We start from the raw sequence: 23,356 nt of genomic DNA, 5'->3' as shown, positions 1-23,356 counted from the left end.
ATGAACTTTGATTTTGGATCCACGTAAGACAAAATCCTTAAATATTTCAATCTTTTCTTCATTCACCATGATGTTATCTATAGGTCCAGCTGTGAGTATTTTGGTTTTCTTTACATTGCATTGTAAATCCTTATGGAAGGTTCTAATCCTCGATCTTCATCAGCAAACTCTTCAGTGCCTCCTCCCTTTCAGCATCCAAGGTTGTATCATCTGCTTATTGCAGGTTGTTAAAAAGACTTTTTACAATCCTGATGGAATATTCTATGTCATATACTCCACCTTCTCTGATTATATGTTCAGAATAGAGCTTGAATAAGTATGGTGAGAGGATGCAGGTCTTTATCTTAAACCATGTAGTACTTCCTTTTTCTACTCACACAACTGCCTCCTGTGATCCATGCACAAGTTTGGCATGAGCACAATGAGGTGCTCTGGGATTCCCATTCTTCTCAAGGTGATCCATAGTTAGCTATGATTCACGCTGTTGAGTGCCGTGGCACAGTCAAGGAAACACAAGAAAACTTCTTTCAGGTATGCTCACCTTTAGTTGATATCCTTTGATACATGTCCTCTTCTGAATCCAACCTGAACGGCTGGAAGCTCCCTATCTATATAGTGCTGCAACTGTTGTTGGATTAACTTCAGTAAAAATTTTTTTAAATTATGCTGTATTTATTCCTTTTGAGATCTCTCCATGTCCATCACCCAGAACATTTCACCCACTGCTGTGTTTGGCAGCCAGTCTCTTGTCTCTCTCTTCCACAATGGTGAGGCGGATACCTTTCCCTCGGGGAAGAGAAATCCACGGTGTGTTGCCTTTGACAATAACGAAAATGTTGGAAAGCTGGGTGCCAAAGCTATTGCCATCGGCATCTTTCACATGAACGGCATCGAAAGAGCCACGGTGTTTCTCTCTGTTGGTGATCACGCCAATTCTTCCCAGGTTAGCACCTCCGGTCACCATACAAACGTTACCAGTGTCGAACTTGATGAAATCAGTAATCTTTCCGGTCTCCAAATCAATCTGAATGGTGTCTTTCACCTTGATGAGAGGATCAGGATAGCGGATGGTGCAAGCATCATGAGTCACCAGGTGAGGGATTCCTTTTGTGCCCACGAAGATCTTTCTGACTTTGCACAACTTGTACTTCGCCTCCTCAGGTGTAATGCGATGAAGAGCAAAGCGACCCCTGGTGTCATAGATCAGGCGGAAATTCTCTCGTCTTGTCAATGGCGATGACATCCATAAAACCAGCAGGGTGGGTTATATCAATTCGGACCTTGCCATCAATCTTAATGAACCGCTGCATGCAATTTTTTTTAACTTCATCTCCTGTCAGAGCACACTTAAGTCTATTTCTTAAAAAAATGATCAGGGGGAGACATTCTCTCAGTTTATGGGGACCAGTGGATGGATGAGGAGCAAACACGCCAGTGAGCTTGTCCAGCATCCAGTGCTTTGGAGCAGCCACGTGCTTCAGATGCTTCTTGGGACCATGAGCCATGGCTGTGCCGAGACCCAGCTCTTTCCGGTGTCTCCAGAAAACAGGGAACTTCAGTAAAATTTTCGTTGCACGTGACATTAATATTTCTTGTAATTTGAACCACCTTTCTTTGGCATGGATAGAACTATGGATCTCTTCTAGTCAGTTGACCATGAAGCTGTCTTCTAAATTTGGCATGGATGAGTGTGTTATTCCAGTGTTTTCTCAGTTTATTAAGGATTTCCATTGATATTCCATTTATTCCTGGAGTCTTGTTTTCGGTTAATGTTTTCAGTGCATCTTGGGCTTCCTCCCTCAGCACCATTGATTCTTAATCCCATGCTGTCCCACAATGTTTGGATGCCCGTCCATTCATATTGGTGTTCTATTTATTCTTTCTACCTTGTTTTGATGCTGCCTGCGTCACTGCGTGTTTGGCTCATAGAGCCTCTTAATACTGCATCTTAAGGCATGCATTTTCACTTTAGTTCTTTCAGCTTAACATATGTTGAGCATGCTCTTTGTTTCTGTTTTCTAGCTCTAGGTCTTTGAGTATTCTACTACAATGCTTAACTTTATGTTCTAACGCTGCCCTTTGACAATTTGTTAAGCTCTTTAGCTCCATCATTTCTTCTACTTGCCTTAGTTACTCTACGATTAAGAGGAAGTTTGAGCATTTCTTTTGACATCCACTTTGATATTTTCTTTCTTTTCTTTTTAAATGACTTTTTGCCTTCTTCCTGTATGATGTCTTTAATGGTATCCCACACATTAAGTCTTCTGTCATTATTGTTCAATTGGTCAAATCTGTTTCAGAAATGTTCTTGATATTCAGGTGAGATATACTCAAGGTCATATTTTTTTTCTTTTTTTTTGTGTCAAACCCTTTAGAGCTTTATTTTATTTCTTTCTTTTTTTTAAAACAATTTATTGGGGCTGATACAATTCTTTTCACAGTTCATACATATACATACATCAATTGTATAAAGCACATCTGTACAGTCTTTGCCCTAATCATTTTTTTCTCTTTTCTTCTTTTACATTTTATTAGGGACTCAAACAACTCTTACCACAATACATACATATACATACATCAATTGTATAAAGCACATCCATACATTCCCTGCCCCAATCATTCTCAAGGGATTTGCTCTCCAGTTAAGCCCCTTGCATCAGGTCCTCTATTTTTTTTCCCCACTCCCTCCCCTTTCCCCCCTCCCTCATATGCCCTTGGTAATTTATACCTCGTTATTTTGTCATATCTTGCCCTACCCGGGGTCTCCCTTCCCCCCTTCTCTGCTGTCCCTCTCCCAGGGAAGAGGTCACGTGTGGATCCTTGTAATCAGTTCCCCCTTTCCAACCCACTCACCCTCCACTCTCCCAGCATCGTCCCTCACACCCTTGGTCCTGAAGGTATCATCCACCCTGGATTCCCTGTACCTCCAACCCTCATATGTACCAGTGTACAACCTTTGCCCTATCCAGCCTGCAAGGTAGAATTCGGATCATGGAGATGATCATCAGCATATAGGCAACTGATCTTCGACAAGGGTCCCAAAAACGTCAAGTGGGAAGCAGATGCCCTCTTTAATAAGTGGTGCTGGAAACAATGGATATCCACATGTAGAAATTTGAAACAAGATGTCTACCTCACCCCATGCACAAGAATACACTCAAGGTGGATCACAGATCTAGAAGTCAAACCCCAAACCATCAGGACCATTAAGGAGGGAATCGGGACTAATCTCAGAGCACTGGCCCAGGGAGCACATAGGCTCACTGCAACAGGGAAGGGGACACACACAGGTGATCTGGAAATCGACAAATGGGATCTAATAAGAATAAAACACCTGTGCACCTGGAAAGACTTTGCCAAGAGGGTGACAAGGCAACCCACAGACTGGGAGAAGATTTTTAGTAATGACACGTCAGACAAAGGGCTCATTACTAAAATCTACAACACCATCATGACCTGCAAAAAGAGGAAAACAGTTAACCCCATAAGGAAGTGGGCAAAAGAAATGAGAAGAACTTTCACTAGAGAGGAGATCAATATGGCCAATAAATATATGAGAAAGTGCTCGAAGTCCCTTGCCATAAGAGAAATGCAAATCAAAACAACCATGAGATACCACCTAACACCCCTGAGGCTAGCCCAGATCAGTAAATCAGAGAGCAACAAGTGTTGGAGGGGCTGTGGTGAAGTAGGAACCCTCCTCCACTGCTGGTGGTCGTGCAGATTTGTACAGACACTGTGGAAAGCAATCTGGCGATACCTAAAGAAAATGGAAATTGATCTACCTTACGACCCAGCCATCCCTCTACTGGGCATATACCCGGTTGAAGCAGCAAATAAAACACGACCCGTCATATGCGCTCCAATGTTTATTGCGGCACAATTCACAATAGCAAAGACCTGGAAACAGCCTAAGTTTCCATCGATAGACGAGTGGATTAGCAAACTTTGGCACATACACACAATGGAGTATTATGCAGCACTAAAAAGCACCGATGAGCACATGAAACACGTTATTTAATGGGAAGAGCTGGAATGAATTATGTTAAGCGAGGTAAGCCAGACCCAAAGGGACAGGTACAACATGAGTCCCCTGAGGTAAGTACAATCAGCATGACAGAAATGGGGCATTAATCCACCCAAGGGGAGGGTATGGTTTATATCTCCACAGGGAAAGTGGGACCAGACTTCAACCCAGTGTCACAAGGTGTGAATGCAATATCCCGGCGTGGAGGAGGGAACCGGTGGAGAGGTCTGGGAGGCTGGCCCCAGCACCATAAATTAAGTGGATTCCTGCCCCTCCCCCAAAAAGAATTTTTTCCAAAGGACGACATTGACTCTGCAGCTCTGGGAGATGGACATATTTGATCAGAGCACACGGGAGCAGATGAAGGGGCAGGAGGAGAGAGTGGAGCACAGCCTGGCCCACCAGGCCGTGATGATGATGTTCCTGAGTAGAGCAGCCAGTCCACAGAGAGAACAACATGGCTGGCCCTACTATGAGACATGATGCCCCTCAGTGACTAAGGGCGATACAGGGGACAGCACCGGAGACACAGTGTGGGAATTGCACCTGACCTGATCCCACCACACCGAGGCAAATCACTGGGGGAGTGCAGCGGAACAGCAAGGAAATGGAGTGGCAAGGTCCCCAGGGAATGCTGAAAGTGGACTTTGGGGCCAGGGCGTGGTGCCCCAACAGACTGGACTGGAAAACGCTCCTAAGGGCCAGCAAAGATCCCTGAACTAACTACAAGCTTTTCTCTTGTGAACTGTTTTGTTCTGTTCTTTTTCAGTGGTTTGTTTTGGTTGTTTTGTTGTCTGCTTGTATACTGTTGCTTTGTGTTCCTCTGTCTAGTTTTCGTGCATGTTAGTGACTCCACAGGTCTGTCTGAATAGGACAGGCTGGATGAACTATCTGGATGAAAAACAACGGGACCGACAGTTCCGGGGGGACTTGGGGTGGGGGGGTGGGGGGGGTAAGGAAGTGGTGTTAACAAACCCAGGGACAAGGGAAAAACATGGGAACCCATATGGTAGAGAAGGGGGAGTGGCAGGCCTGGTGGGAAATGATCAAGGGTAAGGTTGCTTAGAGAAGAGGTATAGTCTAGCTCAAGGTCATATTTTGACTCACTTGGACTTGTTTAATTTTGTTCAACTTTACCTTGAACTTGAATATGATTCTAGTCTGTTTCATATTTGACTCCAGACCTAATTTTAGCTGCTGAAATTGAACATCTCCACGTCTCTTCCCACAGATATAATTAAGTTGATTTCTATGTTTTCCATCTGGAGAAGTCTATGTGTTGTTGAAAATTGATCAAATATTTAATCAAGATGTACTGAAAATTATCGATGATTGGAATGCAAAGTTTGGAAACAAAAAAAGGGAACAGTATATGGGAAATATAGTTTTGGTGATAGAAACAGAGTTATAGCCTTGGTGATAGAAACAAAGCTATATATGATGGGATTTTGAAAGACCAACCACTCATCTCAAACGCCTTTTATATAGCTATGTGGAGATTAAGTAAAACAATGTATTTTGTATGTGAATATCTATCTCATCAGAATTGTATAAAATATAAATTAAAAAATATTATTGAAGTGGTAAGGAAGAAAAGCAGTGCCATTTATTACTTGCCAGACAGCATTGGGATTAGTAATTTCCAAATATTTCAAAGGTAAAATTGGGCCTTGAGGATTTGAAGAGTTTGCATTCAGATGTGTTATTGAATTACTACAAGACAACATGCCACATTTTTTGCTGTCTGTCTTTGTTCTTTAAGATACGAAGGCTTTTACATTCTCTATCCAAGGAGTGATTTGTTCAACCTATGTACCTTTCTGTCTATCATAATCATTTCAGGGTTGAGCTTGTCTCAGGAAACACAGCACAGTCCAACCATTTAGACAAGGACTTCTTCCTGGGATGAAAACCAATAAACTGAGTTTAAAGAAGAGCATTGTTCATTGACTTCTTAGAGAACAGCATTTCCCTGTAACTGACAATTTATTTGATAATTCTTGTGACATTCTTTCAAAATTACTGGTAGCAAAATCTCTCTCCGTGTAAAATGGTTGTGAGTGTCACAGTGTTTGCCTCTGTCATGAAACAAGCTCACGGTAGAGTAAAAACTGTCATGATTTTTTATTAAATTAAACCATTTTGTCTAATTAAATTTTCCATGATGACAGAACTACATCTTGATAAGAGTCCCACATATTCTTCAGTGGTATGACCTTGTCCTATCAAGAGATATAATTTACTTTTTCACCTCTCAGTGAGCAGATTCTGTAACTTTGTGGACCAATAAAGGTGAGTAAAGTGATACTGGGGAATTTGCATACATTCTAGGCATACTTGACAAATTCTCCCTGCTATTTAGTACACTTATTCTTGATATGTCCCCTTTTGGAACCTGTCCATTATGCTGGTAGAAGCCCAACCTACATGGAGAAACCATTGACACATACTGGGCTCCACAGCTCCAGCTGAGCTTTCACTGGACATCTAGGATAAGTTAGGAGCCATGTGAGTGAGCGATCATAGATGTAGAGTTTAGACTCGCTTTCAGATTCCTGCAGCCCCTGCTGATATATAACTGCAACAGAGACCAAATCAGAACCACCCTGCGGAGCCCAGCCTACATAATAAGACATTGCCATTTTATCCCGCTGGCCTTTAAGATGATTTCTTATGAAGCTATGGATAATAAGACCAATTCCAAAGATCTTTTAGATTTTACTTTTTTAGTCTATAGATCTAAGAGATATTTGAATGGATCCAAGTGCTATGCAAAGCTCTACTTCTGTAAGAAAACTGATTTTCAAATCAGCAGCATGAAGTTATTAGTCCTATCTTAAGAGGTGGGGAAATTAGATTTAGAGAAATAATGCCGCTTGACGAACTTCTTAGTAAATAGTAACTAAGTATATGCTAAATTTACCCAAGGACTTATATAACTTCTAAATTCCTTAGGCATGTGACATCAGAAGAAAATATACCCAGGAAGGGGGAAGTGCAGAGTGGAGACCCAAGGCCCAAGTGTGGGCCACTGGAGATCCCCTCATAGAGGGGTTTAGGAGAGGAGATGGGTTAATTAGGGTGCGAGGTAGTACTGATGAAGAACACAGCTTTCCCCCAGATCCTGGATGCTTCCTACCCACAACTACCATGATCTGAATTCTACCTTGCAGGGCTGGATAGGGCAGAGGTTGTACACTGGTACATACGAGGGCTGGAGGCACAGGAAATCCAGGGTGGATGATACCTTCAGGACCAAGGGTGTGAGGGGCGATGCTGGGAGAGTGGAGGGTGAGTGGGTTGGAAAGGAGGAACTGATTACAAGCATCCACATGTGACCTCCTCCCTGGGAGAGGGACGTCAGAGAAGGGGGGGAAGGGAGACTCCGGATAGGGCAAGATATGACAAAATAATGATGTATAAATTACCAAGGGCACATGAGGGAGGGGGGGATGGGGAGGGAGGGGAAAAAAAAGAGGACCTGATGCAAAGGGCTTAAGTGGAGAGCAAATGCTTTGAGAATGATTGGGGCAGGGAATGTATGGATGTGCTTTATACAATTGATGTATGTATATGTATGGATTGTGATAAGAGTTGTATGAGTCCCTAATAAAATGTAAAAAAAGAAAAAAATAAGAAAATATACCCAGGGTTCCTAGGCACTCAGACATTGAGCAAGAATAATCTAGAAAGAACATCAACAAGGATATTGGTATTAGGTGCCATTGAGCTGTCTCAAATTTGTAATGAGCATATATAAAATAACAACTATGCCCTTGAAAGTCTTCCCTTTTTTTTTTTTTGCTGACCCTGTACTTTTCCAAACATGATGTCTTTCCCCCAGGATTAATCCCTCCTATCAATCTTTTTCTAGGCTCTCTGAGTATGCAGTAGTGGTCACCTGGAATACCACTGGAACATGGACATCCTATTGGTTCTTGTTCTTGAAAGAATTCAGTTGATATTTCTTATGCTTCCATTGTGCTGGTGATGGATTGTTTCCATTTTTATTTGTCAAAACACAGCTAATTTTCCTTACTTTCTGAGAGGTCATTTTAGTGACAATGGCACTGAAAGGTGAGTGTTGGACTGTTCCCCCTCAAGCCCAGCAGTCACTCCTCCAGAGAAAGAAGAGGTGATCTGGTCCCATAAAGCTTGACAGAGACTTGGAACCCTATGTGAGGCTGTGACGAGTCACACACAAGTAGATGGCAGTAAGGCAGCATTCTAAGGAGTGACTGATGATCTTTGGGTTAAGCACTTGACTGCTAACCAGAAGGCTGGTGGTTGGAATCCAACCAAAAGTTCGTCAGAAGAACTGCTTGGTGATCTTCTTTTGAAAGGTTGCCTTCATCAAAGACCCCCTGATGTGTACTGGGTATTAGTTTTAACTGTTGTTTTTTCTAAACGTGAATATATACATATTTAGATAGAATATCTAAAGTGAAATCAATGTTACTCTTTCACATCTCACGCCAGGATAGAATTTCAGAAGTAAGTTTTTATTTTCTCCGTATTATCCTTCTATCACTGAATGATATCATTCAGCAACATGCAGTGGCACTCTGCCACCAGAAATGAACTGGTCACCTTAATTCCCTCTGTAATGCTTATTAAGTCTCATGTGACTGGTTAGTGCAATAGACAAAAGCTAATGAGCCCAAAGCAGAAGGTTTAATTTCCCTGGGGGGTTAGCTTTATCATCTAAATTTACACAGAGATACAAATCTTTATTTAGATCATTTCTTCAGGGAAGGTACATCCAACCTGTCCTCTTGTAAACCCAAACCCACTGTCATCCAGTTGATTAACACTATGGTGAATCAATAGGGCAGAGTACAGTGGTCCCTTTGGGTTTCCAAGACGGTACATCTCTATGGGAGCAGAAAGTCTCATCTTGCTCCCATGAAGCAGCTGATGGTTTCAAACTGTTGACTTTCTATTTAGCAGTTCAATGCATAACCCTTTGTACCAGCAGATATCTTTCTCTTCTCCCCTTCCACATGGGACTATGAGTGCTGATTCCAGCTCCTTCTCTCACTCACAAGGAACTGCCTGAGCCAGGAGTAGACGTTCTTCCAAGGTGTAGCCTGCAGCTAATAACTGACTGATGCAAAGGAACAAGATCCAACTATATTCAATTAATTTAGGACAGCAATAAAAACCCATTCTGTTCAATGTTGTTGTTAGGTGTGTCCTATTGGTTTCAACCCATACTAACCCAATGTGATCAAATAGAACTGTGACATAGAGTTTTCTTGGCTGTAATCCTTACGTGAGCACATTGCTAGATCTTTCTCCTCTGCAGGCACTGGCAGGTTCATAGCAGCGAGCTCTCAGTTGGCAGCTGAGTGTTTAACCACTGGGCCACCAGACTCCTTAGCGTTCCACCATGAAAGAGAAGCCTTCGTTGCAACAGCATTGCAGATCAGCTTACCCCTCTATTCTGCCCATTCTCTCTTTCTCATCAATGCCACCGAGAACACCCTTTAACTCGGTACATTTCCTGCCTGTAGTTTGAATTTCAGAATCTGTTTCCAAAAAACACCCAGTTGAAGGCCAGATAAAGGATCTGCCCATCTTTCTGTTGCATGGGCATGAGCTACACCTATGAGAATTTGGATATGTTTCACGAGAAACTTTGGGTTTATGCAAAGTCTCCTTCCTCCAGTGACACACTCCTCAAAACCGCGAGGCTATTGAACACATGTCTCAGATGTATAGACCAGAAAATAATTTTAAATTTCCCCCAAACATGCAGATGAGGGTCATTAACTATCAGGAATACTTTGCATTATTATTATCACACTGTATTTCTTTAACAGCAAAGAGATGTGGCTAAGTCATCTGAAATTGTTGGTACAGCAAATGCAAATGCAGATTCCAACACCTACTGCAAGGTTCCAACATAGAAATGGCAGAAAATAAACTGCTATTTTAGATGTCAACCCATATGTTGGCCAAGCTAAGAAGAAAGTTGTGAAGTAGTAAGTTTAATGTGTAGTAGAGAGAACCTCAGAAAAGAAGAAGAGGCAAAATTCAAGAATGCCTTGCTAGTTTTCCAAAGCCTCATCTTTCCTGTCAGGCCCTCGTTGCCTTTGTGATGACAGTATTTAAAACAGTTTCTTCCCAGGTAGCCATGTTGCCTTAAATAACGGCTCTGCTCCATCATGAACTGCCTGCCCTTAGGCTAAAGGTCCATGATTTGTGGCTTTCCCAAGCAGCCAGCTGAGGGGAAGATATGCCTGTGTTGGTATTTATAAATCCCACCTTACCTAGAATCCTGTGAGGTTTCCTTTAGCGGACATTCATTTAGGGGTCTGTGCACTTGAATCCGGAGTCCATGTGTCAACTTCCCTGAAACCAGAAAAAGGTAAGTTTCCAGGTCTAGATTCTTATTGGCAGTACTCTACAAAGAACCTAAACTGTAAGATCAACACTTCTCTGCTGATCCTCACCACAACCCCTGCAAAGTTATAGGTCAATAGTTCAACTACATGGAAAAGGGGTCTGAGGGTTAACTAAGCTTAAATTCTGAACACTTGGTTTGTGAAAGGTCATGTGAAAGCATTAACTCCACTTTCAGCTTTGACTTACATTCATTTTCCATCTGAGTTTTTCTGACCATTAACCAGCATTGCAAATAGTCTTGCTCCCAGTCAGAGAAGTTTGAAAGTAGGTACTCATTGGGCTGCTATCATCAAGGTCAGATGTTCAAAATCATCAGGCACTTTGTGGGAGAAAGATGGGGCTTTCTACTTCAATAAACAGAGTCTCAGAAACTCACAGGAGCAGTCCTACCCTGCCCTACAGAATCACTATGAGTCAGCACCGACTTGTTGGCAGTGAGTTTTTTGTTTCTCTTTTGGTGTGGTCAACTCAGCGAGGTGCAGTCTTACACTCAAGGGACTTGCATGTATGTCATGTTAGTGGAAATTGCTATACTATATAGTCAGAAGTCCTACTTTGACCAAGATGTCCAGAAAGCCCCTGAACCAGTCACATAAAAGTTTCTAAGTTGTAACAGTGTACGTATCCCGATCATGATCCCATTTCTCTCCTAATTATGTATCTCTCCTACTACGGTGTTGAAATGATCTGCTTGTCAAGCAGGATTTCTTTTCTGTGTTCTATAATTAGCTTCACAATCATAAATCCTCTGGACACCATTGTGGTTTCATGATGATGGTCTCCCTCATCTGAGTGATTTGTCTTTGTCTTTAATTTGTTGTACTAAGACCTAATAAAGATGACTCAATAAAATATATTTGAATTTGGAGTCTTTTCTTCCTTAAGAACAGGTTTTTGGTATGTAACTTCATGGAATTATTGAGAACAGATCTATTTGACTCTAGAGATCATTTTATTAGCCATACCAATGAAATAAGAGTGTTTTTCCATCCCTATATTTGTAGCTTTAGTTATAGTTTATTGTGTTGTGCATAGGGTCATTTGAGGGTTAGACCTAACTTGGTGGCACCCAACGGCAACATAATATTGACTGTTTACTGAGCAAGGAAGAACTTTGAGTTAGTAGAATAGGAGAGTAGGAAATTGGTGTAGTGATTCAGGATTACTAATCGTCTTACAGCCGTTTGTTGCATATGATTGGGTATAAGGTTGTGTGACTTGTTGTAGTTGTTCACATGTAAGATCTGGGGCTCTCTGATGACTCTGGGACCGAGACTGGACATGAGAGGACGGGCATGAATGGTATTTCCAAATGATTGTTATGGGACGTAACAAACACAATGTGGTGAGCAAGACACATAGAGGGAGCTAGGGCTACCAGAACATTCCTTAGAGGCAAGGATGGTGAGATTTTGTGTCTCGTGTACTCTGGATATGTTATCAGTTGAGACCAATTCCTGTGAAAAAGACATCATGCTTGATAAAGTATAAAGGCAGACAAAAGAGGAAGACCTTCAATAAGATGGACATCCAAAATGACTGTGAAAATGTGAGGATGGTGCAGGACTGAGCTGTGTTTCCTCAGGCTGTACATTAGCTCACTATGAGCATGAATGGACTCAATGGTACCTAACAACAACAGGACTGCTAGCCAAGATTGACAATTCACCTCCAACCATCTGTTCCCTGGAAGAAACTCCAGCCACTCCTCAAAATAAAGATGGGACTGTCTGCTCTCAAAGATTTATAGTTTTCAAAGCCCAATGTAGGGTTACTATGAGTTGAAATTAAGTAGATGACAATGTTTGGGCAGAGATTATAAGGAGTGCCATGGAGATTCTATAGGACAGAATCAAAGTGCTTCAAGTTCTCTTTACTTTCAGCAAACAAGGTTCAGCAATCTCAGGTTGTTAATTCATCCATCTCCCAAACCCAATGTTGTGTTCTTAAAATAGTCTGGCCTCTTAGATGATTTGCTCAGCATACAGATTTAATGTTGAGGGTAAAAGTATCGAAACCTAATGCACACCTTTTCGGATTTTAAGCCATGCAGCATCCCCATGCTCTTTGAATAACTACCTGTTGGTACATTTACAGATTCCACAATTAAATATTTGGGAATTCCTATTACTTGAAATGTCATCCATGTTGTTATTAGATGCCCTATAGTTACTGCCAACACATTGCCACCCCATGTACAACAGCACGAAAAACACTCCCCATTCCTGTGCCATTCTCACAAGTATTGCTATATTTGAGCCCATTATTGCAGCCATAGTGTCAATCCATCTCCTTAAGGGTCTTCTTCCTCTTCTTTTTTTTTTTTACTGTGGCAGTTACATAATCTGTCAACCTGTGAAGATATGGAGTCTAGCCTGTCAATCAGGTCATACCCAATGAGGTCTCTGTGTGGGCATGGACTTCTCCAGATGATTTTGAGAACTCTGGTCTTCTTCCCTGGAAGCAGGACACAGAGGCATACAGTGAAACATTCCTGATGACAAGACACACGGAGCTATGCTGATGGAGTCAAGAGCCTTGGAGCTGGAGGAACCACATGGAGACCCACACCAGCGCTGAGATGCATCCACAGTCTCTGGATCCCCAAGACTTTCCACCCACTGGCCCATGATCTTCCTGAATTCAGCGTCGTTGCATGTGTTGCATGAGTCTGAAGAGAAGTTTATAAACTGTATTGGACATATGGACTAATATTGGACTTAGGGACTTGATCTGGACTGGGCTGGGATGTTTTCTTAATACACAATTACTCTTTAATGTAATGTTTTCTATTACACATATATGAGTGTTTCTGGATTTGTTTCTTAAATCAACCAGTACAATGACTTCATAGATTGTCTTTTTCTCCAGGGAATGTTTTTTCCTAATATCAAGTTCAAAGTACCTGAGACAAATTCTTGCGATCTCCATTTTTAAGTAGCATTCTGGATGTACTACTTCCAGGACAGACTTATTTGTTCTTCTGGAAGTCCATAGTATTTCTAATATTCCTTACTATCACCATTATTCAAATACATCAATTCTAAAATGTTCTGCTTTACTCATTGTCTGTTTTTATCTATAGTTTTCTATAATCTATATATTCAAATGCCTTTTCAAAATCAATAAAACACAAGCAAACATCTTTCTGGTATTCTGTTTTCAAGAAAGATCTATCTACCATCATCAATGATATTCCTCCTTCCAGGTATTCTACTGTGTGTTAGTTTGGGTAGACTAGAGAAACAAATAAGTCCAATATTAGCCTGTATGTCTGATACCAATCTATAAGGTCCTCTTCAGACTCATGAAACATATGCAATGATGCCAAATGCAGGACGACCACAGACCAGTGGGTGGGAAGTATTGTGGAGTCAGTGGTGGTGTAAGCTTCTCAGCGCTGGCAGCAGTCTCCATGTGGTTTCTCCAGTTTCCAGGGCACTGGCTGCACCAGGATAGGTCCATGTGGCTTCTTGTCAGGACTGTCATGCTGTCATGCAGGGAGTGAAGACATACACACAGAGAGTCTCACACCTCAAAAACAAAACAAAACAAAACAAAACAAAACGGGAGTTCTCAGGATCCTTAGGAGAAGGCCATGCCCACACAGAGGCCTCATTGGCTGTGATCTGATTGACAGGCTAGATTCTTACCTTCACTCTGAATCCTAAAATTGACACCAGATTATGTAACTACCACTGACCACCTCTTGTCAATTTGACACTTTGACTTAACTCTTTAGCCATATATAATTTTCAAACAATAATAAAATCATATGTGTATGTAACACAATAAAATTAAAATGCATGCAATTAAAAATGTACCACCATCATTTAAACAAAACATTCTATAAGTGAACAAAACAAAAAATATCCTATGACTATTACAATTAAGTAACACCTACATCTTAATCCTATAATCCTACAAATATATTCCCCCATCTATGAATCCAATTTCTATACTGCCCGCTTACATCAATCCAGTGCTCTGAAGAGACAATCATATTCGCTGATGTGAGGAATCTTCATCGCAGTTGGATGAAGTCCGCATGTGTAAACAAAGTCAAATCAGGACAGGCCATCTAAAAAGTCTGCAGCAATATGCACCAGTTCACAGGCTCAACTATCTTCTATTCATCTGGTTGAGTTCTAGTCAACTCAATGTGGGCTGCCTTACTTAGTCTCTCCAGGGTGCCCATTGGTTGCCTTGCCTTTAGACCACGGGCACTGTCACAATTTCTCAACAACCCTAGCCCCCTTGGACTAGGTCATTAACTTCTGACCAGTCAACCAGCTCTCATCTTCTCCTCTAGTCTCTGTAAACTAGGTCCATGGGAGTCCATGCCAGACTCAACCCATTTCTCTACTGCTGCTTTTCTCCCACTTCTGCTCAACAAGTGGATCCAGGTGGTCACCTAGTTAGCATTTCAGCCTGTCACAGACTCCCTTTAACTTTTGGTCCCAGAGCGGAGTATTCTATGTAGTCTCAGAATTTTTTCCCCCAGTTTCTGACCAAAAAACACTAGTTCAAACTTCAAAAATTGAAAGTTCCTTTTTCTTCAATCTGTCAACAGCCCCTAGACATATCTCTTCACATTAGAATGTCCTGAGTACTTAAGACACTGGGTGGGGCTTATCTGTTCAGAGCCTCCTTTTCAGATGTGTCCTAAAACCATTTAAAGACCAAATTGTAATGGCCCAAGACAAGTGGGTTTACAAGCTCTCTATTTTAATTCTTCCCAATAATTATTTATGTTAATCCTTATATCAACAATAATAAACAGAGGAAGTCAGTATATACAAAGTAGAGTCAGATACTAAACTTAATTATTAAAACAGTCAAGTTCAATCCTTATCTAAACTATTCTATTGATAGAAAATATGGAATTAGGCCTCAGAGTAGCAAGCCAAATCCAAGTTTTTTGTTAGCGATTTGACCTCTGTCAACCGTTTTCCCTGAACAGCTCTGAAAAATTCAAGGGGCGATTTTGTCCCCTGAGCACAAAATATACATTAACAGCATTCATTTTTGGCAATTTACACAGGAATAACCAAAGACTTCAACCAAACAAAATAATCAAAATTTTAACTTCCTACATTCCCTCCAGAAAACAACACAGCAAACTGCATGGCCACATCTGACCTCTGGCTAGCCCAAGAAGAAAAATTACCATGAGGGAGAGGTCAAGCAAGCATCTACTCTCCATTTTCATGATGTGTTTCTCAGTACCCCACTCCCAAGGTACCATAATGTGTTACTCCGGGTCGACTAGAGAAACAAATTCATAGAAACTCATATGTATATAAGAAAGAGCTTTATGTACAAAAACCATCGAATATTGAGAAAACAGCACAGTCCAGATTAAGTCCGACATTAGCCCATATGTCTGGTACCAATCTGTAAAGCCCTCTTCAGACTCATGAAACACATGCAATGACGCTGAATGCAGGAAGGCCACATGCCAGTGGGTGGGAAGTCTTGTGGAACAAGTGGTGGTGTTAGCTTCTCAGCACTGGCAGGGGTCCCACATGGTTTCTCCAGCTCCCAGGGCTCTGCATCTAGATAGGTCCATGTGGCTTCTAGTCAGGGCTGTCACGTAGGGAGTGAACATAGAGAGAGTATCTCCTACCTCCAAGGAGGAAAACAGGAGTTCCAAGAATCCTCAGGAGGAGGCCATACTCACGCAGAGGTCTCCTTGGCTATAATCTGATTGATAGGCTAAACTCCACTCCTTCACTATGAACCATCAAATTGACACCAGATTATGTAACTACCACATCCTGAATCCAGCTTAAATTTCTGGCAGCTTCCTGTTGATATTCTGTTGCAATTATTATTGAATTGTCTTCATGAAAAAAGTTACTTGCGTGTGATATTAATGATAATGTTCCATGATCTCTGCATTCTATTGAGTATCCTTTCTTTGGAATGGGCACAAATAGGATCTCTTTCATTTGATTGACTGGTAGTCATCTTCCAAATTCCTAGGCATACGAAGGGTCGTGATTTTAGTGCTACATCAGTTAGCTGGGAGTTTTCAGTCGGTATTCCATCAATTTCTGGAGGCTTATTTTTGCAAATGCTTTCAGTGCAACTTAGACATTTTTCTTCAGTATCATTGGTTCTTGTTCACTTTGGGTGACTCCTCTGACATTTGAAATTCTGGTGACATACATCCAGTATCACAGCACAAATAAGCCACAACAGTACAACAAATTGTCAAGGATTTTTGTCCTGCTTGGCTCCACAATCACTGCTCAGGAAAGCAGCAGTCAAGAGATCAAAAGATGTGCTGCATTAGGTATATTTGCTGCACAAAACTTCCTTAGAGTAAGACTTTGTCTTACATACTTTGGACCTATTGTCAGAAGAGGCCAATCCCTGGAGAAGGCCCTCATGCTTGGTAAAATCAAGGGACAGAGAAAAAAGAGGAAGTCCCTCAACTAGACGACGGACACAGTGCTGCAACAGTGGGAACAGTGTGAGATGACAAGGGCCCTGTTGTGTTTTTTTCTGTTGTGCATAGGATCACGATGGGTGGGGACTGACTCAATGACACCAAGTAACAAATAACATTGTTGGTTCTTGATCATATCTTACTTCTCGAAATGGTTGGATGTCCAACAATCTGTATATAATTTTGATTTTATTTTTTATTTTAGGGGAGCATGCAAACGCAGTCCCCCACTACCACACACTATGCAGTCGAGTTTCCCACATTTGGGGAAATCGCAATGGGTCAGCACACCCGCAGTGCAATGGGTGAGCCTCGCCCTGCCAAGTAAGAATGACTCTGATTTTCTTTTGATGCCTTTGCATCATTCAAATGTTTCCCCATAAAATACTTCAATAGTGCAACTCGACAATTGCTTTGTCTTCAGTTCCTTTGATTTTTGAAAAAACGGGCAGCATTTTATTTCCTGTTGATTTCCTAACGCCATCTTCTCATCTAACACTTTAGACTCTCTTTTCAAGCGACTCTTGAATTTTTCCTTTTAGTTCTTTCACTTCATGATTTCTTCCATTATATGTTAAACAGAAAGTTTCAGAGTCTCTTCTGACATACAATTTGGTCTTTTCTGTCTTTCTGTGTTTTTAATGACCCTTTGCTCTCTAGGGATAATGAGGCTTTCTGTTCCTGTAAAGACTTATAGCCTCAAAAACCCACAGGGCTAGATCTATTATGTCCTATAAGATCCCGATGAATCTTACCTGATGCCAGGAAGGAGTGGGTTTTCATTCTCCATGTTTGATGTTCTTGATGTCATCCCCATAGTGTATCTGGTTTTCAGTTATTAGTGTTCAAATCTTTTTTTTTTTAAGATGGTCTTTAAAATCAAGTGGGATATCCTCAAAGCTGTATTTCAGGTCTGAAAAGTTTGTTTAAATATTGTATAGCTTCCATATGAAATTGATAGTGTGGTCTACAGTTGATTTCTGTTCTTGTTTGGGCTAGTAATATTGAACTTCTTCATTGTGTATTTCCACAAATATAGTCGATTTGATCCATTTGTAACCCATTTGGCAAGGTCCTATATACAGTGACCATTCATGTTGCTGAAAAAGGTATTTGCAATGAAGAAGTCATAGGTATTGCACATTTCTGTCATGAAATTTCCATTTGCTGAGGTGGAACAACTCAAAGTAAGAAAATAACCACTGCCAACATACATTAAAAATGCTTGATGTGATTGAAGTGTGGAATAACATGGTATCTCTAGTAGTTCCCAATAAAATGGTCTTGAAAAAAATCAGAAAAATTGAAATGTGGAACGCACACACTAACAAAAAAAACAAAACTAGGGGCTTTAAAAACTCATGATCCTCTCTAGTGGGCATGCCCTTCTCATGAGGTTTGTGGAAGTTCATCTCTTTCTTCCTTTCTCTCCGCTTCACCTTCCCGCTGACAAGCCACATGGAGCCACGCTAACGCAGCCCTGGAGATGCACCCGTTACCATTGGAACCTCGGAATTTCCCAGCCACCAGAGGCTGATCTTCCTGCCTTGGAAATTAGTGCACGTAGTGTGTGAGTCTGAAGAGGAATTCATAGGCTAGCATTGGACTTATGGGCTAATATTGAACTTATGGACTGGATCTGGACTGGGCTGGGATGCTTTACTGATGCATACTTACTTCTTGATATAAAGCTCTCTCTTACGCATACGTGACTGCCTCTGGATTTGTTTCCCGTCAACCTGGACTAACACACCAAGGTATTATTGTTTTATTGCTTCCTATGCGTGCAAAAGTTGGACAAAGAATAAGGAATGCCACAGAAGAATTGATGCATTTGAATTATAGTGTCGGCAAAGAATATTGAAAGTAACCGAGACTGCCAAAAGAAAAAAATATATGCGTCTTGGAAGAAGTACAGCTAGAATGGTGTTTTGAGAGGCAAAGAGAGAGAGATTTCATCTCATATACTTTGGACTTGTCAGGAGAGACCAGACCTTGGAAAAGAATAACGTGTTTGGTAAAGCAGAAGGGCAGAGAAAAATAGGAAGACCTGCAATAAGCTGGAATGACATCATGGCTGCGACAGCGGAGTCAAACGCCATACCAATTAGAACAGGGGTTCCCAACCTTCCTCATGCCACGATCCTTTCACACAGTTCCTCACGTTGTGGTGACCCCCAACCATAACATTATTTTCATTGCTATGTCTTAACTGTAATTTTGCTATTGTTATATATCGGACGATCCCTGTGAAAGGGTTGTTTGACCTCGGGAGGGATCGCGACCCACAGGTTGAGAACCGCTGGATTAGGAGGCTGGTGAAGGGTCAGAAATTGCTCATCGTTTAGTCTGATGTACATAGAGTTGTATGAACCCAACTTGATAACACCTAATGACAGCATTTTGTCTGATATTATGATAGTTTTGCCTGCTCTCATAAGGGTATTGTTCACCTGATTTCCCCGTTTCCTATTTATTTTCAATTCCTTTGCATCTTGAATCTGTGTGTCTTTGTAAGATCATTATAAATATGTCATTCTACGATTTTTTTACCCTTTGATGTTTGTTGATAGGCATTAGGATGCTAAATTTACAGTCACTGAACACAATATAGGCTCGGTTTGAGTCAGAATCACTTTGATGACTGTGGCCTTGTGTGTGTGTGTGTGTGTGTGTGTGTGTGTTCACTAACATATTTACAGATGAGATCAGATCTATGCCTATCATTTTTCTGTTAGAGTTCTACCTGCCTATTTTATTCCTATTTTCGTCCATTATTGTATTGTGCTGGGTAAATCACGGTTTCTTGTATACCTTTTAGATTTCCTTACAATTTCTTTGTTCTATTTTTGCACTTATTTTCTTAGAAGCTTCCCTAGGGATTTAAATTAGTATCTCAACTGATTTTACATTAAAAATATCAGTTCTTTCATTTTCCTATGTAGTAAGAGCTTAATCATTTTAGATATGAATGTTTGCCAAGGTTTCTGGCTGTAAAGCTAGTGGTTGCTATTACAATATTTCTAATCATAGCCTAGCTCTCTTGTGAGCAAGACTATTGTATTTTTCTCAAAACTGCTCCTGAAAAACTCAACTTGAAAGCCACTCTTTAGCCCTTTCTATTATGTTTTAATGGATCCAAGGTCAGGATGTCTGGCTATAGGAAAAAAATCAATGAAGCTTATGTAGGTCAATTTATACAGAGGGCTTTATATCAAGGACATGGCTCATATAGCTGTCCTATTGGATGAGTTCCAAGTCTATGGGTTAGATGTCAGGCTAGAGGCTTTTCTTGATCCATGTAGATTTAGAGATTGGTGAACCGAAAGTTCGCAGTGCAAGCTGCAGGCTTCTGGTTGCAAACATAATTGAATCCAAGATCAGCTGGTCAAATGGCAGCCCGCTTTCTCAAATTCAGAAAGTAGGATCCCAAAGCAGAAAGCAACCAATTAAGCTTTTCCACAGTGTCTACCTATATTGGAAGCAGGCCTCACTCCACTCCCAAAGAGATTTCACATTGGTTTTAGGGGTGATTGCTATGTCTAAACTATCAAACCATTAAGACTCCGGCCTCAATCAAGTTTCACAGAACCTTAACTTTCACAGTAAGTTACCTTATTGTTTAAGTCCCATCTGATTTAATTCATTCAGATATCATGAAAATCGCTATAAGACTGTAGCCTGGCCTGTGAAAAATAATTTGAAAGAATACTGGACTTAATCATGCAGGGAATAGGATAGTTGAAGGAAGTTTGCAATATGTAGTAAGAGGTCTCCACTGTGAAAGTTAGATGAAACTCTTCCATTATTACGTAACTTAATCAAGCAGGTAGTTGAGAGATTCAGCTCCATGTGAAGGATCTCCACAGAATGCACTATTCTCAAAGCAACTACAGCAACAAGGACACAGGTGGCCATCTGAATCACTGGGTAAATACCTTGAATATTATTTATCTGCTGAAAATAGTTGACCCTTAGATATACTCATCCAGTTAAGATAGTAACTGCAAATTGTTAGAGTTGGCTATCTTCATTTATCAGAAATGATGTCTGCTTGGTAGACAAATGCATGGATGTCCAACCATGGGAAGAACTAGAAGTAAATGGACTTGCTATAATAAATGAAGTCTATTGTATTCATAATCCTGCACTGGTTTCGGGAACAATTTGACCTTTATTTGGCATTTCTAGTGTTTAACATAAAATGCTGAATAAAATCTATAGCAGACTGGCTTGAGAGTTCTAGTGTAAATTCTGTGACTGATCTGACCTTGTCATTTTATTTGAAATGTATGTAAGAATCACATTAAGTTTGTAAATGATTGTGTGGGATGATAGGAGAATTTGAATTTTATAGTCCCTTTGATCTATGAGATTTATTTAATGTAGCTTTTAAAATATTATGCTTATAAATGTAGACTTGAGGAAATTTAATTGAGTTGTAAGTGGGCCAGTTAATTCAGAGCATTTCATCATTTAACTTGAGTTGATAAATATTAATCAAGGATATGGTAAAATGTATTAGATTTATAAATTGAATATTATCTCTACACTTTATGTCAGATTCCAGGTAAATTAAGTTTTAAAATTTTATAGCATAAATAAATCAAAGATTTATTAAAAAACCCCAAGGAAAAACCCAGTAGACCATTCTGTGTAGAAAATATCACATGTGAACATACAAAACTGACCTCAATCATAGTTTATAGTGCCAAGCTCGATGCACACTGAAGAAAACAAAATCACTGTCAAATTTTTCCATAAAAGGGAAGTAAAAAAGTATTGCTATAAAGTAATATAAATCTGTATCAAATAAAAACGTCTCAATGTGAAGCTATTATTTCTCAATATATTCTCCATCTAAGTCTATATACTTCTGAAGAGGATGGATCCACCTTTTAAACCTGGTCACCTAGTTGATTAAGCATTGGTTTGCTAAGCACACTTGCAGTAGTTTAAATCCATTCCATAAGAGAGTCTGTCTGCCTTTTTAAAGGCTATCTGCTTCTATAAAGTTTCAAAGTCTCAGAAACCCGATGGAGCAGCTCTATTCTCTCCTGTAACACCACTATGATTCAGAATAGATTCAACCACTGTGAAAACCTTCCTGGAAGAACTCTGCTCTCTTCAATTCACACTACGTAAAAATAGCAATGTGGGCATCCTGGAGAGACACAAATCCCCTTTCATTTGTAGGCGGAGTGTGGGGAATAAAAAGAAGTCTTAAAGGGCAAGATCAGGGCAGGAGGGTAAAAGGGGTAAGATTTCTCATTGCAATTCTTTTAGAACAGCTTTTACCACCTTTGAAGAATAAGCAGGTACATTGTCCTAATAGAAAATAATCCCAGGTCTCTTTTTCAGTAATCACAAATGCATTTTAAAATTTTTTAGAACTTCTTTTCAGTCAGATCACATGACTATCCTATGTCCTTTGAGAACAGCTATCAAGATTGCCCCTTCAAGGTTCCACATAACACTTCGCCTGGAACTTCTGAGCTGACCTCTCTGTATTGCATGTAACTAGCCCAGCAAATACCCTTGGGAGACAGTCTTAATGAAATAATTTTTTGAAGGTACCTTAACAACACTAAGTGAGTGAGTGAGCAATACTAAAATGAGTATTACTGATTGATCTTGTCTGCAGTCAGAGATATATTTATACATGTTTTGCTTGGAACAAAGCCATGAATGTATAAAGGCTGGAAGTAATAATTTTTGATGAAGTCCTCTTTCAGGGATTGGTCTTTTTTATTATTTTAAAAATCATTTTAATGGGGGCTCTTATGCTTTTATAACAATCCATACAGTCATTGTGTCAATCACATTTGTACATATGTTGCTATCATCCTTATCAAAACATTTTCTTTCTACTTGAGCCCTTGGTATCAGCTCCTCATTGTTTCCCTCCTTCCCCCCTCCCACCGCCATAAACCCTTGATAAAATAAATTATTATTATTTTCTTATTTTACACTGTCTGCTGTCTCCCTTCATTCATGTTTCTGGTGTTCATCACCCTGACAGGGGGGACGGGCCAGAAAATTATACTTTAATCATTGCTATCTGCTCCCCCATTCCCTCCCGACCTTCATGGTATCGCTACTCCCATTATTGTCCTGAGGGGTTTATCTGTCCTGGATTCTGTGTGTCAAGAGCTCTTATCTGTACCAGTGCACCCGCTCTGGTCGAGCTGGTTTTGTAAGGTAGAATGGAGGTTATGATAGTGCGTGGTGGGTGGTGGAAGCATATAGAACTAGAGGAATGCTGTATGTTTCAAGTGCTATACTGCACCCTGGCTACCTTGTTCCTTCCTTGGGACCCTTCTGTGAGGGGATGTCCAATGGTCTACAGATGGGCTTTGGGTCTCCACTCAGCCCGCCCTTGTTCGCATTAATATGATAGTTTATTTTGGGGTCTTCTGATGCCTGATTTCTGATCCTGTCAGTAGCTCATGGTCACACAG

At 40.6% G+C, this 23,356-nt stretch overlaps 2 pseudogenes; both read right to left on the bottom strand.

Moving 5' to 3' along the window:
- Positions 1–651: 651 nt before the first annotated feature.
- Positions 652–1,505, bottom strand: LOC142424858 (small ribosomal subunit protein eS4, X isoform-like; annotated as a pseudogene).
- A 15,592-nt stretch (positions 1,506–17,097) lies between these two features.
- Positions 17,098–17,227, bottom strand: LOC142425006 (U1 spliceosomal RNA; annotated as a pseudogene).
- Between the last annotated feature and the right edge of the window lie 6,129 nt (positions 17,228–23,356).

Source organism: Tenrec ecaudatus, chromosome 13, assembly GCF_050624435.1.
Source record: "Tenrec ecaudatus isolate mTenEca1 chromosome 13, mTenEca1.hap1, whole genome shotgun sequence".
In the NCBI taxonomy this organism is placed as follows: domain Eukaryota; kingdom Metazoa; phylum Chordata; class Mammalia; order Afrosoricida; family Tenrecidae; genus Tenrec; species Tenrec ecaudatus.
This window is presented reverse-complemented; position numbering and strand designations above follow the sequence as displayed.